Source organism: Limanda limanda, chromosome 1 (genome assembly GCF_963576545.1).
Source record: "Limanda limanda chromosome 1, fLimLim1.1, whole genome shotgun sequence".
Classification (NCBI taxonomy): Eukaryota; Metazoa; Chordata; class Actinopteri; order Pleuronectiformes; family Pleuronectidae; genus Limanda; species Limanda limanda.
Genome location: NC_083636.1, coordinates 15,571,322 through 15,588,350, shown reverse-complemented (window position 1 = coordinate 15,588,350; position 17,029 = coordinate 15,571,322).

Below are 17,029 nucleotides of genomic sequence, written 5' to 3'. Positions count from 1 at the left end.
CCACACTAGCCTGCAGCTCCCCCACCTTCCCTCCCTGCCGTGACCGACGAGGCCATGATTACATCATAAGCTGCCCGAACCTCCTCTGCTTTAAAGCCTGGGATTTGCCAGCAGGGCCCTTCTGTTGCAGAGTAGGACGGAGAGAGAGGGAAGCGTTCAGTCCTTAATCTATCAGGCGTCAGTGTATATCCCGTTCTTCCTCCAGATTAAAGCTGGAGCAGGTTGCATTTACCACACATGGAAAACTATCCCATTTATTCCTTCTTGTTTTAGGTTTAATTCTCCTTCTTGCAATCATTAGATTGAAGTCACTGGGAGCAGTGCATCGTGTGGGACGAGAGAAAGAATCGTAGGTGTGTGGCACGCATGTACATCCAAGTCACTGCAGATTAAGGCCTTATTAGCATCCTTTCTTGGAAAAAGACCCACATGCTAACTATAGCCTCTCCCGCCTCTCTCTCTGTCTGTGTCTGCTTTGAAATCGTTCAGATTAGGAAGAAGTGACACAACTTGTCTCAAAGTGACATTGTTCTCTCCATCCAATTAACTTAAAAATGTTCAGTATTTACATATTTCTATTTGATTTAATATTCTCAAAATAAGACTTGAAATATATTTAAACAGTGTGGACTCTGCCCTTCATTTGCAAAATGAATAAAAGAGAATTCCGTGTTTGACAAAGACATCGTCCAAAAATTGATTATTTCTTTTTGGTCTTTTGTGATCAAACTGAAGAAGAATCTATTTCCTATGTCTCTCAGAGATCCAGCGCTAGTAAAATGATTGGCATGGCTTTAATATAATAAATTCAACTTGTTAAACTTAAACATACCATCAATGACCCTCATGAAGGTCATTGTATCCCTAGTGGTAAGTACACTGTAGGTTTTCTCTTTTATAACATTCTTTAGGGCTGCGATGACAATAATATTTATTGGTCAATCAAACCACTCACACTATCTGCCTCCTCGGCCTCAGAGCTTTGACGAGGAAAGAGCTGCATTGCATGTGACAGTGTTACAAGTTACATCATCGTGCAGTGCACTCTTCCAGTCGCCACGTCCATCAACTGACTTTGAACCTGATTGGATGTCGTGAAAAACATCCAATCTGGGCAGTCGGGCTGCGGAGTGAGTGCTCCCACTCTGCTCAGGGGGGCAATAGGTTTAGTGGTGGAGGATCAGTGGGCAGAGGAGAGGCAGCGCTATTGATCCTCCTCAGTCGGAGGACGAGGCTGCAGCCAGGGCTCCACAGGGGGCACTGCGGGGGGGTGGAGGGAGGGGTTGGTCATTCTTGTTGCCTCAGAGTCGTGCAGGCAGACTCCAGGGCAGAGCTTTAATCTCCACTAATCGTTTCTTAATACGTGCATCCCGGGCCCTACACCCCCCCTTCACGCATTCACACACACACACAGACACACTGCTACATGGGCACGCACACATACGCACAGACCGCTTGCTGCTGCCCCCACTTGCTTGAAACAAGAGATAATCTCCTACCCCTCATCCCGAGCCTAGGGTTAGACCACATCCCTCTGATACCAGGAAACACACCCTGCAACCTGCAACACTGACATCATGTTCCTCAAAAGGTGAATAATTGTCTAACCATGCAGAACAAATACATTCCTGCTGCTGCTTCTACGGGCTGGAGATGGAAACAGCTCTTATCTGTGGAAGCAAAGTGAAAAAGAGTGGAATTGCTGCAACACGATACAACAAAATCAATCTCAATATACATCCGGCCTCATGCAGACTTTCCAGTGAAGCCTGGGCATCAGCAGACATGTTGCTGATGAGGCGTCTTCCCCATCATGTAGTCTAATGGTGTAATAATGGAATCCTCACCTTCCCAACTCACACCTCTGTCCACCTCCAGCCCAGACACTGCGTAAGAACGCTAATAATCTCATTTCACTAATGCTCTGCAGCCTGCATTAGAACACAGGCGAGGCACTGTCTCGGCCCGACTCTACCCAACCCAGGGAGCTCTCTGTGTGTGTGTGTGTGTGTTTGTGTGTGTGTATTCCAGAGTGTGTGTGTGTGTGTGTGTGTAGGTGAGGGAGAGAGAGATGGAGAAAGGGGCCAGGGGGGCTGTGGGATAGAAGGGGGCACTGAAAAATGCGGTGTAACCTGAGCCACTTGGCCCATCTGGAGAAGGCCTCACACAGACAAGATTTTTCCCACAATGCACTTTGCTGCACAGAAGATGGTTAGAGGGAGTCCGACACAATGGAGCAGTCTTTTGAAAGTATTTATTTGCATCACAGATAGAGGAATTTGTATGAGAAAAAATATGACTTTCAGGGGAAAAACGGAGAGCAGATGCACACACATACTGAGAACTTGTCATACTGTATGTGCATATGTTCTGTAACATGAGACACAACCACAGTAAACATGAATCAGTTGTTCAGTGACTAACAGCTCTTTATGTCAGCTAGTCTGGGTATCACCACAATCTCCGCACTTACCCGCTCTCCAGACCTTGCACAAAAGCAAAAACAGCCTGGGCACGGGTCTGATGTCGACGTCCACCATGCAGCTCAAACATAGCCGGCCTGTGGGCATACTGGTAACAATACAAATCATATTAGCTAAAGCTGAAGTGTAGGCTATAAAGCAGGATTTATACAAAGGCAGATGAAGAGATTTTAATCCCAAGATCCCCCTGTCACCTACATTAGCAGACCCTGACCCAGATATGTGCAGCTCAGGCTGGAACAGCTTTTTGAGCCATATACCGTCTACGGACCTTTACAGCGTAACAGACCAACATCTCACAGTAATCAGGCTTTTTTTGTCGTTTGGAAAGGGAGGAGGGGAAAAGGTCACATCGAAACAGAAGGGGTAAAATGACACCGCACAGTATGGCAATTGTGCCACGGAGCTAAGAGAGGAACCCCTGGATGGTTGGAGCTGAGCAGTCGGACATGAAGTCGAGCACAGGGGCCGTCGTGCTGCACGGCTTCACCCGCATGACCTGACAGCGCTTGTCAAACATGATCAGAATGGAGGAAGCTGCAAGCCAGATTTAATACATGTAAAGATGCAGCCAACGAATACCTTCATACTCAGTTAATTTATTTTATTCTACGTGAGGAGATGCCAATCAATAATCCATAAAGCCCGAGCTGACCTCCCAGAATTGCTGTTTTTTTTCCCAACAATAGCAAATATTCACATATAAAAACCTAGAAAGACAAATTTCAAGCGATTAATCAATTGTAGGTTATAAATCACGTATGAAGGTTCACAGGTTTGGTCTCAGTTGGATTTAGAACGAAGATGGAGGACAAGCGCTATTGTCTATGCAAGTAATGTACAGAGCAAACATTTGAGGGTGTGCTGACAGACGTTTTTGCATTGATTGCATTGGAAATTCTTGTTTCAAGAAACACTTATATTGATTTTGGATCAAAATTTCTGCTGGAACTTTACCCATCCTCCTCATCCTGCAAGTATTTTAAAATATGTTACAGACACCTGATATAGCAATTGAGACGTATCCTTGTAACTGAGTTATCACCCCTTTTTCATATTTCAGTTGTACAGGTCTTTTTTAAGTCCTCAGCATCCAAAGTATCTACAAATCCTCAGGTTTTGATAGATTATGGTTTTTATTATGGATTCAACTAATCAGCATAAATTGACTTCCACTTCTTGATAATCCAACATTTCCACGTCTTGTCCCGTCTATGTCACGGCCTCCATGTCCCTCACAGAGTCACTGGAGTTTTGAGGCCAGGGTGCGCAGGGTGAGGAACAAGATTCTCACCCCACCCTTCACCACCGTCAGCCACTCACTCATTCCCTCACTGGCTAAAATTTTCCTTCAGACGTTTCTCCTCTTGGGACTGGAGGGGGTGCTGGTCGACGCTCTCAGGCAGTAGTTGGCAAGTCTAGAACCACCGGATCCATCTACCTCACCAGTGTGAGTTCTACCATTGCCAAACACCACCAGAGAGCTGCCGGGCCTTGTCGGACCCTCGAGAGCCAGACACATTGTTCCAACAGGGCGTGGAGCGACTCAGATTGTAAAAGGAACCAACAAAGATGAGATGGCATTAATCTTAATTAAAAAACGCTCAGCAAATGTGTCAGCCTTTAATAAACAGAAAAAAAACACGAAAATTGGGTTGTTTCATGAAATGTTTGGGTCACATTTGCTGACTATATCCTCCTGGATACAGACTGGCATATGTGGTGTTATACTATCCAATCGATGTTCCTATACAGTCGGGTAATGAAGACCAAAACACATGAAGGACGACCGTAAGCAGAATATGTCTTAAGGGGACAGGGAGGAGAATTCAAGGGTCAATCATGATCAATTTATACCTTGGAGATACCAAAACATGCACCGACACAGAGAAGATTACCCTCCACAGTTATGCAGAAATGATGGAAGTCTGTCTTGTCCTATATTGGCACTACACATAATTGCTCAAAGTATATATACAGAAGCAAAAATGTGCTAGTGCCAAAATGGGCAAAGAAGAGGAGTGACCATGGAGGGGGGCATCCAAACACGAGATACACCAGCGCGGACGAATGTCGAAGTAAACCCAGCGAGATGGGCACAGCTCAGCTCATGCAACTGCACCGGAGCCATTACATCACACTCACTCCACCCACAAGCAGCGGAGGACAGAGCGTAAGCCGCTATAGACGGGGCATCGTCAAGTGGTTCTTTCTCTGCTCTGTTTATGGCCCTATGGTAATTCACTGATAGTAAGCTCTCACAGTGAATTCTACCAGTGCCATACACAGAACAGGAGTCGTTATCATCCCAACACCCGGGCACCGGCTAGTCTGCCCATGTGAGGACGGCCAGCCAGGAGAAGCAAAACTATGCAAACCACCAGCGACCCTCGTGAGGCGAGCAGAAACAACAGCCTGGAGAGAGAAGGTCAGAGGAGGAGGAGGAGGAGGAGGGGTCAGAGATACAGTACGAGAGAGCTAGTGAATCAATTATGTGAAACAGTGTTGCAGTGACGCAGCTCAACTGAAGGCGGACTGCACTGCAGTGGGTGGATCCACACGTTGAGTAACAGGTCAAAGGCTGGTGGGTCTTAATGTGGGCGACTAAATATAGGTCCAGTCCATCCTACAAGTGAACAAACATCCTCATCTGAGTGTTCACCGCTAATCGCCTGCACCGCCATCTTTAGATTTCTTGGAAGGGTCGAGTTGAGGCTAAGTTAAGGTCTGTGCTGCTGCTGCTGCTACTAATACTACTAATTATACATAAATCGTCAAGTATTGTAGCTGGCGTGACAGAACAAGTCTTCTTATTTAATATTTTTGCTTAGTTTGATGCAGCAACAGCGGAAGTTACGGGATTGTTGTGCGACACCAACACTGAATGCCAAGGTCTTACCCACACATCACCCATCAGAACGCAATGAAGGATTTTAGCTATCTCCTAGATTCTGGTTAACAACCTGTCTGCTTTGTTTTCCTCTGAAGATCAACCAACTGTCCTTAGTAAAACATAATGAAAAATTGGATTCCAGTGAACAAAGGTCTGAATATACCATGAGGGAACAAACTTAAATTGCCTGCTCTATTGAGAACCCTACTAAACTTGAGGTCAGTAAACAGAGAGCTCCTGTAGTTTAGAGGTAATCTCTTTACATCCTGGCTCCGCTCTGCCCCTGCTCCCCCCAGCTCGTCCAAAGGGGCGACACCCTAGACTTGACCTCTTAATTCGCTCCGAGGCTTAGCGTTGTTTCATTGAGCCATCAGTGTCCTTCATGGCTGCACCGACAGAGACGTGGTACCCACCTCCTCTACACAGCATGTCGGCATTAGGCCCTGTTTGATCTGTGTAGATTTAAATAGAAATGTATGGTTCAAATATGCAGTGAAGCTAAGTTAAAAGTAGTTTAAGTCTAATTCTCAAGTTAAATTTACCACGCGTGTCTGTGGACTGATGCACGCTTGCAGTTCACAGGTTTCATTCTAATCTAACTCACAAATTCCAATTGCAATTCAACTACTATTGGAAAAAAGCGTTCTAATGATAAAGGCCTTTAATACAATTATTACAACAACAAAAACGCCTCAGCTCAATATTAATGCTACGGTAAGTTTAAAAATCTGTATAAATAATGGTAAACGATCCTGTAGATGAGTGGTAACCTTCAGTCCACCTCCTGACCTTGTTGATGTGTCGTCAAAAGCATCAGCTGCAGATAATCTGACTTATATGAGAGGCTGCTACGTTCCTCAGCTCCAGGCCCAGACGCCCCACCCTTGGCTCAGCCATTAGCTCCCCCTCGTCCATGGGTGCTGCAGTGCACGGAGCTCCCATTGATCCCAGCGATCAAACCATGTACTAAGTGATTCCTCAGACGCCCAAATGGCTCCCTGAGCAGGACTCCCATTGCCATTTCCTGGGGAAATCAATAGCACTAAAAAGCCTGAGTCGAAATGAACCTGTGTCCTTTAAGGGCTTGGTCGTGTCGAGTTTTTCCATCAACCTTAATTAGTTTAGAATGGAGGTGCAGGAGATATTTGAAATGTTGCATAAGGGTGTTTATGACCCATGACAGTGGATCAGAGGAAAAACAACTGTATTAGATTTCAATCAGCCTAAGCGATTCTATTAATATTAATTCATAGTATGTTTAATCAGCCTTTTAATCAACATTATTTGTTCAATATCAACACAGTCATTTTGTTTTGATTTGTCATCGAGGCCGACTGTCGAAATACAAGCTGTGGAAACTGGATCCACCCTTTTCTCAGATGAGAATTTATAAACCGAGAAAATGTATATGAAAACTATTGTGTTTTAAGGTTTGTATAGTTTCATTAATCATGAAGTGCCTCTTAAAAGGGTTTGTAATTCCTGCTTTACTGCTTGATGAACAAATTGTACCATCATAATCAGTTCTAATAGCATTTAGTGCCCAATAAAATCTGAAGATTGATGTGAAATTAAATATTGCAAATATGAACAAACTGACTTTAGCAAACATATAACAAGTAAAGGGTTGTTTAGAGAGTACTAATTAATTTGTCCTCCTCTTCCTTAAAGCAGCATGTGAATTTACCATCATGCTTTATTCCACTGAAAAGCTAACAGTGACTGCATGGCCCCGGATTTGCCTTTTGTCTGTGCCATCGTTAATTTAACCTCGGAGCTGCAGCGCCAAAGTCCCTGCACTTAATCGCATTTGTCTGAATTCGACAAAGTCCTCAACTTCACGGTTATTTCAGGAGGATTTATCATAAGTCGCGCAGCGGGATCCAGATTCACTATCAGTCATGCGACCTGACATGTTTGACTGAGAGGAGGAGAGAGGCCTTTAAGACGACATGCAAATATAAAACACTTTAATTCCTATTTCATGGCCGATGTTTGCATTTACAGCGAGTTGAATTGTGTTACTTTAAATTACAGGATCATTCTTATTTCAAGGACATGCAGTTTTATGGCAGTTTTAGTCAAACGATGTTAAATTTAAGGATTTATCATGCGTACAATAATACAAATATATACAGGAATACAGGCTTTGGAATATATTCTTTTTGTTCGAAAAAGAAAATAGTGGCAGGTGCAGCAAGGTGCATCCAGCATTATGTAAAATATTGTTCAAATAACCATGACATTTTATTAATTTAAATAAAAACAGCAGTGGACAGATTCATTTAGTTATTTCTTTTCAATTGTTTTCATTTAATTTGATCCAAATCAACCTGTCGGACTGTTTCAGTCAGGTCAGAGGATATATCTTTTAATTCGTATACTGGAAAGCAGTTCAAAAAATTGTCTGATTTCAAATTCTGAATAAATCCTCAAACTGTTACAATGCTAGGTGTTTTTTTCTAGTATAACATCGAGTATTAATCACATCTTAATCTCCTTATTTGGGCTTTAACGTGGCCTCTTTATAATCATGGAATCGTCAGTTTCCTCTTTTTTGTCCCGCACAGTCCTCGGACTTCCAGGTGCATCGCATAAAAGCTCCTAAAAATAATAATCAATGGTCTAAACATGCGTAAAAGCGCATGGATAAAACGTTAGATTTCATACCTTCCTCCGGGTCCCCGGCTGTGCGTCACGTCTGCGGCTTCGAGCTGCTCTGAGGTCGGATCGTGTCACATTTTAAACCTCAAATATTTTTATTTACTCGGAGGCTGTTTCTTTTTTTCTTTTCTTTCCTCCACAGTTTAAAGTCGTGTGGGAGCGACTCGAGCCTCCAGCAGCAGCGCCGCAGAATTACAATGAAACAAAAGAAATCCAAGCGGCGTCCTCAACTTCCTGAGTATCAAATGTCAATTTCAGCCCCTGCGCTCCTCTTCCTCTCCTCCTCTCCTCCTCCTCTCTCTCTCTCTCTCTCTCTCTCTCTCTCTCTCCTCTCTCTCTCTCTCTCTCTCTCTCTCTCTCTCTCTCTCTCTCTCTCTCTCTCTCTCTCTCTCTCCCTCTCTCTCCCTCTCTCTCTTTCCAGACCTCCTCCCTCTTTACCTGCGCGTCCTAGCTGCAGCTCCGTGCACCTTTTTAAAGGCGCAGACGCACAAAGAGGAGCAGCCGGTTCCAACTACAAAAATGCTCAACAAAATAGCAACATTATACGAATTAGACTTTTTAAATTGTAACTTTTATAGCTCTAGTTTTTTTTTAGATGAGGCCCTCGTTGGCCTGTGCATGGTTCTAGATATTTTTCAATAGAATAAAGACGCACAGAACCTCTCAGTCTATCACAGGCCTCCTCTACACCTCTCTTTCCAGCCTCCATCCCTAACTCTGACCCAAACCCATCCAGGCATTTCTACGCATTAAACCACTAATCCACGCGGCCCTCCAGCGTCCCTCCTGCTCTGCTGCCTCTCTGCGGCCTCTAGCAGCCTGCACCCGGGGCGCAGTCTCTTTAAGGTGGATCCCTGGAGGAGGAGGAGACCTTAAAAGTAAAGTGGTGCCGTTTGAACTGCTGCAGTGGGAGCGGATGAGCACTGGTTTTGTTGTCGCCCCCCGGATTAAGCGATTTCTTGACGAATCATTGGGAACAACCCCTTCAGACTGTCCTCGGGAAACATGGCCAATCCACATCACTCTTTTGTTTTATCTTTCTATCGAATCATTCGATTTAAAATATATATATCAATTAACATTTACCACATTAAATAGATAAAATAAGAAAAATATAATAAAATTATTATATGCACATTTAAATGAAGCTTTTGATAACATTTTCACAGGTTGGCCGATATTATTTCTAGATAATCGATTCACACAGTTAATGATCAAGGGATTTCAAGGATTTCTAGCCTAAATAATATATAATTCTAACATCTATAATATACTCCAAGGCTTTATGTCTGTGTATTAGTCTGTAAAAGGCCTTCTCTGTTGGAGAGGAGGCCTGCAGGCCTGTGCTTCATGGGTAGGTCAACAGTGCAGCCTGCAGTTTACACTTCAGCTCACCAGCACCTGCACATGCACAATGCTTCCTCTATGGAGGGAGGAAGAGGAGGGGGGGAGACAACCTAACACTCTCCTGCTGCTCAGTTTTATTCATCTATATGTTGGAAATTATGAGAATTAACACAACATTCTGCTGAAATACACCTAAATCAAGATACCCCGTCAAAGTCCGGTATTAAAAACCCTGCATGTGCTAAATGATGTGAAACCATGCTCTCGAGCATCAGAGAACATATTTGGCGCATCTCCCCAGCCCCCCCAACCCCCCCCACCCCGGGATTAGTCGGCTGCTGCTGTTGAGGCTGCAGTTCTCGGGTCGAGATGCTGCAGGATCAAATGACCACGTCCAGATGGCTAATGATTATCAAACCCTGCATTTAAAGCCTGCACTGGTGGGAGCATTACACTCTGCGCAAATTGCGTAACGTTTCCTGTTTGAGGGATGCAGGGAAAAAAATACCTTTGCTATAAAGTGCAATTTCAGACCTGGGGTAAATCTGACTCAATTTTCTGATAAGCTATCAAGAAAACCCTGAGAGTGAAAACCATACAACCTGATGTTGACCTCCCGGAGGCCGGCCTCGTCTTCCTGGGTCCTGCAGGAGCCCCAGTGTGGCTCCTCATCCCCCCCCTCCAAGTCTTTACGCACCGGAGGGACCCAAGCTGGAGGGTGAGCCCGAGCTGTGTCCCTCCTCCACTGCAGGGCCCCCTAATATACGCGGCCAGGTTCCACCCATGCTCCTCTCCGATGGCCATCCAGAGTCCATTTACCTGCTGTTGGTAATTAGGCAGATAACTAGGTGTACAAAACTCGTCTAATATTTAGAGTTGACGGGGCTGGGTCCGGTTTCGCTCCTTTCACAGTGAATAGCGACAGTGAAATCCATCCGCGGTGAAGCGTCGTGGCTGCAGCAGCGAGGAGGAGAGGAGCCTCTCCGGCCCTGACGCATGGGTTCCACCTGGAGGACGCTGACACCAGAGCCGGGGATCATCTGTGTGACAGGCCGGACGCGTGTGCATAGGAGATGAGTATATAGCCCGGCATGAATATTTAAAATACTCATTTGGTTCTGTGTTATCGTGAAACAGGTGCCAGCAGTAGAGAGATCAGATGGATGCATATGCGTGGGTGCGTGCCACCTCCCGTGAAGGGATCCAGGCCATACGATAGGACGCTGCAGATGAAATAATAATGCGATACGATTCCGTCTGTTGCGCAAAAAGAAAGGAAAAAATATAAATGGCAACAGATCACTTTATTGAGGATGTAAGGCCATGCATGCTGCAGGAAAAGGGAGGATGCAGAGGCAATATTTATTCATGCGTGCTTAAAAAGTGTGGAGAGTTAAGGATGCAGAGGCCTAAGTTATTCATAAATCTCCCAAAAGTGTAGACAATTTGGGATGGAGAGGCTATATTTCTCAATAAATTCTCAAAAAGTGTGGACAAATTAGGATGAATGGGCCATATTTATTGTTAAATCCCCCAAAACTGTAGAAAAATTTGAATGTAGAAGCCATATTCATTCGAAAATCCCCAGAAAGTGTAGAAAATTTGGGATGCAGAGGGCATATTTATACATAAATCCCCAAAGAAATGTAGAAAAAAGATGATCAGTTAGCATTTTATAAAAATAAATAAAAATTTTGCTAAAAGAGAAGGTGCTGAATAATACAGCCTTAAGTTTCCTCAAAGCTGTCCAAATTAAAATGATTGATCCAGGTATTATTGTAAATCTTTATTGTAAAATAAATAAAATGCAAAAGACTTTAAAATAAACACATGTAAGAATGGTGCTTACTAATTTCTTCGGGGGCAAGATTCTTTCAATATAAAATTGCGTTTTAGCTGCAACTGGCCTTACTTCTTCAGGGGATTAGTGCTCGGGGGATTATTCCTCTGCCTTCATCACATGCAGCATCATTACTCCGAAAAATAAAGACGTCAGTGAAAATAAGGTCATGAAACAAAGCCAGCAATAACACACATCTGTTGGAAAAGCAGATGTGGGCAAAGGAACACGAACAATATTTGTTCTGCACAGGGAGAGATGTGATATTGGATGTTGCTGCTCTGTCAGTAGCCACGTTTCTGCAGCGTCTCCTCCACCGTGTCTCCCTTCTGCTACAGCAAGGAGGTGGACGCGTGGGTCGGGGGGGCCTGTTAATCAGTGGATCATCTATTTGTAAAGACCCAGGGATCATTGTAGAGCTGTTGCTGCTGCGGCTGCTGCACCTCCACCACCTCCTCCTCCTCCTCCTCCTCCTCCTCCTCCACCCCCCACTGTGCCACTGAAACAGAGCTTGTAACCCGAGAGAGCCCATTGCCTGCCACCGAGCCCCAGCCGGAGAAACCCAACACTCCACCTGCATGTTATTGGTGATGGTTCATCCAGATTGGTTTACAAGCTGTCGGGTCACCATGGCAACCAGATAGCCCAAAAGATGGGGAGGAAAATAATCTTAAAACATTTCAGGTAGCCTCGGTCATGGATGTGACCCAGTGCACTTTTCCTTTTTGCACCATTGTAAGTTAACAGAATAGCACAGAAAGGCCTGACTGAGATGCTGCAGTGAGGATCTGCAGAGGCCTCAACACTCTTATAAACACAGATGAGCAGAACCTGCATTCATTAAAGAATGCAGGCATACGGTAGATTTGCTGCTAAAAGCTTTGCTACGGAAAGTACCGCAGCCAACAGTGATTGATCATAACTTGCAGCAGACAGTGCATGAGCCTAATGTGGAGCCTCTGGGCATCTTAATGCCTTAAAAGGCCTCAGCGGCCCAGGTCACCTGACTAGCCTGCTCTGCGCAGACCAATCAGGCCTCTGCTGTGCGGCATTACGTCATTGGAGGCCTGCAGTTTTTTCTTCTTGACCAGCGCACTGCGGATAAAACAGAAGCTTTAAATATTTCATTGAGGATCTCAGGTTGCTGGACTCGTGGAGGTCAGGGCTGTGGAGAGACGAGAGGGCCTCGCCCTGTCCGCCCTCTATCCTGCTCTGAAGCAAGGGGGGGGCTTTTAAAATGTGAAATCAAGTTCACAATGAAGGACATCATCAGCTTCTGTGTTCATGTAGTTCCAGCATGAACTGTGGCCTCCTAAAATGTTATTTATCAAACCATAATGGCAGGTGCCGCAAGAATTATTTGTATCCATCAGTTAAACATGTACAACACCAACTTATAAATGTTAAAGTCTGATTGTTTGTCATGGTTAGGCTACGATATACAATAGGATTTGATACATGACAAAAGGAAATGATACGACAGGATACAACACCAGTTACAAGATGAAAACAACACAAATGAAAGTCTGTTGATTTGTCAAGGTCAGTGCTCTGATACGATACGATATGTAAATGGTACAACACAAATGTATATACATTAATTGGTCAGGGTTAATGGTAAGATGTGATACTACACCACACTATATGATATGTGTACTGTATTACCATTAATGGCTGTGATTAATCCCTCAAGTAGGAAACTGAATATCACCTTCCACAATCATCATGATCATCATCGTCATCATCCCTGACATTCGACGACGATGCTCATTAAAACACTTCACTACTGATTGAAAAAGATGTATCGCTCATTGGTTACCTAATTTTCTACAAGTGTACTACCACTTTGCTGGAGTACTCCTTTACTTTGTACCTGATTTAGTACGTCTACCCTAAAAACCACCATCTTTGCACAATAGAATGATCATTTGTCTTGTTTCTCAGGCCTTATGTTGGGGAACAGACACATGTCGATCACATTCCTGCTGAGGATGACGACCCTCTGGGGCTCTGATGTGGACACGCTGGAGCCTGTGGCCCGGCAGAGGATTTACAGTGCAGAGAATGAAGTAAGTAGGAAGAGCACTGAGTGATAACCCGTTACATGATAAGGGAATGAGTTAAATCCACAAGCGTCAATAACACTATTGAGAGTGTAGAGTAATGTCACATCTCAGCACCGCTTCAGAAACACAGAGCGGCAGGAAGAGGGAGCAGATTGCTGCGTGACAGAATACATTTTTTTTTTAGAGGACAGAGGATTAAACAGCCTTATGTCACAGCATTTATTTCCCCTGCTGTGATTATACAGAGGGACTTTCAGCTCAGGATGGATACAGGATGGACGAGGCACAGTGCCCTCATCCGGCTCACGTGAGCACCTGCAGCCGTCCGTCACATGCAGAGGCTGCCCTCACTGCAAGGTTAATCTCACACAGTCCAATGCAATGTCCCTGAAAAATAAAACCGGTGGATCGGATGCTTTTGTGCAGAATACAAGACTTATGCAATGCTATGTACAAACCAATGTGCACAGAGACACTGGTTTCCACAACAAAAACAGCCTGTGTAACCTACAGTAGTCTGGCTCAGAAGGGGAATTCATGCAGTAACCAGTGTATGTGTATCTGTATGTGTGTGTGTGTGTGTGTGTGTGTGTGTGTGTGTGTGTGTGTGTGTGTGTGTGTGTGTGTGTGTGTGTGTGTGTATCCATTCATCAGCACCAGTCCAGCATGGGAGCTGTGGGGTACCAGCCTAGGTCTCATGTTTCACAGCGCTCATGGGCATCGTGGTAGACAGAGGTTCATATTGTGCAGGCTGAGAGGAAGCATGGCACATGAGAGTGGTGCTACACTGACACCTTGTGGACAGAACACCACTGCAGGATTTCTATTTTTTAGTTCAGTCATTGATAAATGCATTCTTCAATATTAACATTGGTATATAATCACACCTGGATTTATTATAGATAGTTTTATATTTATCATAATATTCTTTGACATAGTTTCCATGTCAACAATGTGTCAAATCAATTTAGTTCAATCTTCAGACATTTACTGTTTGAAGAAATACGAGATAAATTCCTCCATTAAAATACTTTCTAACAATTATAACAAATAATTGATCTTCTTTACTTGTGTTTATATTGTGTTAGATGGAAAGTTTCTATTTGGTTTAGCATATATTAATTATACATACAAAACTACATTTAAGATCCTGTGGAGTCCGTCTATTCAAGTGTAGTGAATACAGCGAGCATGTTATATTTATAGTAACAAACTCATGTAGTTGTAAAGCTGAGTTTGTGCTGAAATAGACAATTTTGTAAAGTATAGAATTGAAAAGTGATGCACACACACAGGGCTTCCCAGAGTATAAAAGAACTCGTCATAAACTACAACACATGAGAAGCATCAGCATCAGACAAAGACCATTTATACACATTGAATGTTTTATTAAAAAAGAAGTTATAACAGTTTATTTTATACACAACTATTTATGGTGTTATAAGCCTATTAATAGAGAGCATTTGTCTTTTTGACAAGCATGCCCACTTCACAATGCAAAGAAAAAAAAAACAAGGAGGGCAAAGAGGGTGATGAAAAGAAGACCAAGGATGGACTTTTTAGAAACATAACAAAAAAAACCTTTTGACTTTTTAACCCTCAAGTATCACACACAAGGTACCAAATACACCGTTTTTCCCGCCCCCCAATATAAAAATCTGCCATTTTCCATGCGGCGTGTGCCAGCGAAATCCCCTGATGGCAGCGACAGGCCAGCACAGGGCACAAATCCACAGGAGCACGAGTCAGAACGGGAGATGTGCACCGGTCGAGCCTCGACTCCACACCAGAAGCATGCAAGTGCACGAGTAGACACAGTCAACGCATGGGGGGGGGGGGGGGGGGTAAAATGGACAACGGGCCCCGGACGTCCTGTCTGTGGATTAATGATAGACCAGTCCACGGGTGTGGGGTGGGGGGGAGTGTGCAAGTACGGTTGCAGGGACTAAGGCTTGATACACCACCATGTGAGTTCTAGTTGTCTGGAGTCACTGTTTTTGAACTGTGGGTGTTTAAGACGTTATCTTAGAGCAGAAGAGGTGCAGAGGAGAAAGACAAAAGGGAAATTAAAGAAAAAGGAGAAAAAGGAAACATGTTTTCCCATTCAAAAATAATTTAGACTTCAAGTTGCAATGAGAAGAACAATCCTTCACTAGTTTGAGGACATTTTCGTTAGTTGTTGAGTTGACGACAACCTTTAACACAAAGGCAGTGATCATTTCTCTTGACGCTGAATAAAAGTGAAGGGACTTAAAAGATGGGATCAGATAATCATCGTGTTTCACGAGTTCAACACCAGGCCACAGTTGAGTCTGTCATTAATTTACTGCCCAGCAGATTCAAATATAAGTATTTACCCAAACACAAGAAACTTCTTTTTGTAAAAGACAATCTGATTAGTTCCCTGCTGCACCACTGCACAATATTGTGCTATTTTATTACAATTCTCAACTCGGAGATACTGTATTTGTCAGTACTCAAAGTACAATACTGCACAAATGTAAAAGTAAAACAAGAATTTCTGAATTACTTAAAAAGGACAAAGAAAACCCAAATTTCAAGTTCCAATCGAAGCGGAGTCATAACTTACAAGAGTGGCACTTAATGAAGATTAAAAACAAAAAAGGAGGTCTCTGCGATGAATGAATAAATACACACTTGTAGGAAGCTGACACACAGGCCAGTTGTGAAAACTGTGAGGCTGCGTTTAAAGGTTTGTTCTGTTTTCGAGCGTCACTCTGAAGACGTGGAAAACAATGACGTGGCTTTGCGCTGCCTTGGACATGTCGAGGGTCGGCAGGAGCTCAATATGCTGGAAGCTAACATCAGCTTAGCGAGAGAAATGATTAACGCATGGCTTCAAGTGAGGCAAACTCTGCTTATAGATATTGGAAATTGAACATTTTAATTTTGGGCACAGTGTGTGTAGTAAATCGTGTTTTTTGGGGGTCGGGGGCAACAAGGTGCTGATCGTTACCTCTGATGTCTGTACAGTTAGATCTTTCAGGCTCACTTTAGCTCAAACAGTTTGAAACCACTCACACTTGTCTGTACAACTCTGGATCTGCAAGAAGAGGACACGCAGGCACATCTATGGAGTATCTTACATTTAACCACACGACAGACACTAACTAAAGGTCAGATGGAGCAGTGAATGCTTTATCAGGTAAGCACACCATACTAGCTAAACTCTATCTGTAATACAGCCATATAGCATATGTTGTTAAGTTGAAGTCACCACCCAGAAAAACTAACTATCCTGACATGTCAAAGAAAACAAGAACACGGCTCCACATGTATCAGCATGATTTCCATCCACCCGATACCTTATGGGTGAGAAATGTTTCATCCCTATGCGAGATACAACAAAAACTGTATTTCAAAACCTGACCCATAAAAGTCTAACAGTCCTACATTAGCTCAGATACGCCCGAGCCTCTCAGCCCCGGGCGATTCCCCTAATCTGCAACAGAGTTGGATGTGAAATCACAAGTTTTGGAGGAGGAGAAAAGTGGGGATGAGTGAAAACCAGTGTGCTTAGTTATTTTTGACCTTCATGGCTTTTTTGGGGACTTTTTATTTATTTATAAAATAAAAATGTCTTCTTGTGATGAGGCACAGAAGAGGGAGGTCAGAGTGGGACTCAGTTTTCAATATCCCACCACGGGGATCCACAAACGAAAAAACAAAACCTGTTTGAATACATTTCAAGGTTTTCTAGTTAGTTTGACTGATG